The 2455-nt window shown below is 36.7% G+C and overlaps 1 pseudogene across 1 annotated transcript; it reads right to left on the bottom strand.

Moving 5' to 3' along the window:
- Positions 1–1813: 1813 nt before the first annotated feature.
- On the bottom strand, positions 1814–2074 carry LOC309546163 (small nuclear ribonucleoprotein F-like; annotated as a pseudogene). Its single transcript has one exon. The product of its transcript is annotated as a small nuclear ribonucleoprotein F-like (transcript).
- Positions 2075–2455: the final 381 nt, after the last annotated feature.

The raw sequence follows: 2455 nt of genomic DNA, 5'->3' as shown, positions 1-2455 counted from the left end.
GTTTTCCACTTTTTTGCACTTTTTTTTTAACATGTAGTATATTTTCTTGTGGGAAAACAAAGTTTGCTTGGTTTGAAAATGTAGCATTTGTTCTAGGTCCATACAATCGTCCAAAAGGTCCAATTTTTTCCTAAGGCTGGGAGGTCTTTCTGAGTTATGAATAGATAGTCAATAGTTGAATATCTTTTGTGTGGTATTGAATAGAAATAAAAAGTGAAATTATTCCCTGATGGGTAAACTGTTCTCCAAGTGTCTACAAGAGAGAGTGAACGCAATAGAGATTTAATACGTTGGAGTATTTTGTATGCGAGACATGTTTTATCAAAGGATGTATCTAGCAATGGGTTTAGAGGAATGCTGAAATCTCCTCCTTAGATTATGTATCTTGTAGCGAACCATTTGAGCGCATTAATAATGTGTTAGCAAAAGGAGATATGTGCTTTGTTTTGGAAATAGACATTCTCTAGGGTGATTGTTTGCACGCTAGAGTTCCCAAGCGTGCACGCTAGAGTTATTCAAAAGTAATAACGTCAGTCTGTGTCTTCAATTTGTTGAGTTAGGGTAAATTTGGTGTTTTTGCTAATAATATGGCAAAGTAATTACTGGTGAGATGTTGTATGTTTTGAAATGTGTTTCTTTGAGGAAAGCAAATTCTGCTTTTTTAAATTCCCACAATAAAGCGACTAGTTTTATGGGTATGTTAAGGCCTTTGATATTATGTGATATGATAGTGGGATAGTGCTCTAGATTTGAGTAGGCCATAACTGTAAATGTCTGCATTACCAGAAATAAAAAAATAGGGAGGGGTTGGGGGGTTCAATGAAGTAATGATTATAATGATTATAACAGTAAACAATTCTAATAATATCAAAAACTATGTCAGTATTCTAGATGTGTCAAAGTGTGGAGAAGTGGTAAGTTTTGAGATATTTAGTGTAAATGTATCTATAACGTGTGGAGGGTAATGGGAGGAGCAGTCTTAGATGGCTTTGGCAGTAGAGTTGGGCTGAAAACCCCTGGTTCGGTTCCAGAACTCTCGAACACAGCAAAAGTTTGGACCCAAACCACAAACCCTATTAAAGTCTATGGGACCCGAACTTGTAAAATCAACAGTGCCACATTTGAAGGCTTATATGCAAGTAACTGGCCATAAGAAGGTTATGGGGGCCCGGGTACTGCCCTGGGGGACATGCCTCAATGCGAACATTTTTTTTTCTTTAAAGATTGTTTTTAATGGCTTTTTGTGGCTTTAATGATGCTTATAGTGAAACAATAAAAATGAAAAATTACTTTAAATATAGTGCCTGGGAGGTCCCCTTAGTCTGCCTGTAAAGTCGACATCTGTACTTTGTATAGAACCTGCTGCAGCAAAACTGACATGTATAAAGAAAAAAATGACATTTAAATTAATTTTCACCCACAAACTTTAATTATTTTGCATACAATGGCTTGGGGAGTCAGTCTGCATGATGAGGCCACAATTAAGTGCACTCTGACCAAGATTAGAGATATTTTGGATAACTTCTGGTGTCTCTTTTGCAGACTTTAAATGGAAATAACAAAGTGTTGCACCAGAGTGAGCAATCCTTATGTGAACAAGCCAAATTATAATACACTCTGACCAAGATCAACAATTTTTTTTACATAAAGTCTGGTGACTTTTGCAGACTTTAGATAGAAGTAACAGGTGTGGTAAAATTGGGCTTTGGGTGTTAGTCGTGCTGTCACACCGTAATCCTATAGAAGTAGTCTTGAAAAAAAGAAGTTTTTTTCTTAACAAAATATACAATACAAAACAAATTTGGAAATTGCTTTATTCTCTCATCTCGCCATCTTCTTCCTCCTCTTCTACTACTGGTATATACAATACATTATTACCCCTTATTAGAACTTCTGCAAAATGTCCAAACAATGCCCCATCAATATACTCTTCTGTATTGGCGAGCTGCATGTTTATATAGCCATCCACAGAGACCAGGTACCTCTTGTTTTATATCCCCCACTTCAGTTTTACCATTACTGGCTTATCTTTAAGACCATTAGGGAATGGTTTTGGGATTAGTGGCAAACTCATTCTGCCACTGAAACTGCCGCTGATCTACAGACCAGTGAAAGGAAGAACAAATTTCCCAGCGAAATGCTCCAAGAACATACTGCCGGAGAGTTATGGAAATGGCTAAATGTACTCTTGATGAAAGTAGGAATTGGTCTTTCTGTAAAAATGTGAAACTATTTGCACCTGTCAAACAGATGCAGAAAAATTGGGCTTTGGGTGTTGGTGGTGCCTTCACACCATAACCCTATAATGGTAATCTTGATGAGAGCAAGAATTTGCCTTGCTGTAACATTTTAAATTATTTGCACCTGTCAAAAAGATGTGAAAAAATTGGGCCTTGGGTGTTAATATGGTTCATTAAACCTGTACCAAACAGATACTTCAAGATAAAATCATCAC

Source organism: Pelophylax lessonae (genome assembly GCF_965119305.1).
Source record: "Pelophylax lessonae genome assembly, chromosome: 2".
Lineage (NCBI taxonomy): Eukaryota > Metazoa > Chordata > Amphibia > Anura > Ranidae > Pelophylax > Pelophylax lessonae.
Note: the sequence above shows the minus strand (reverse complement) of the source record. Positions and strands in the feature narration are given on the sequence as shown.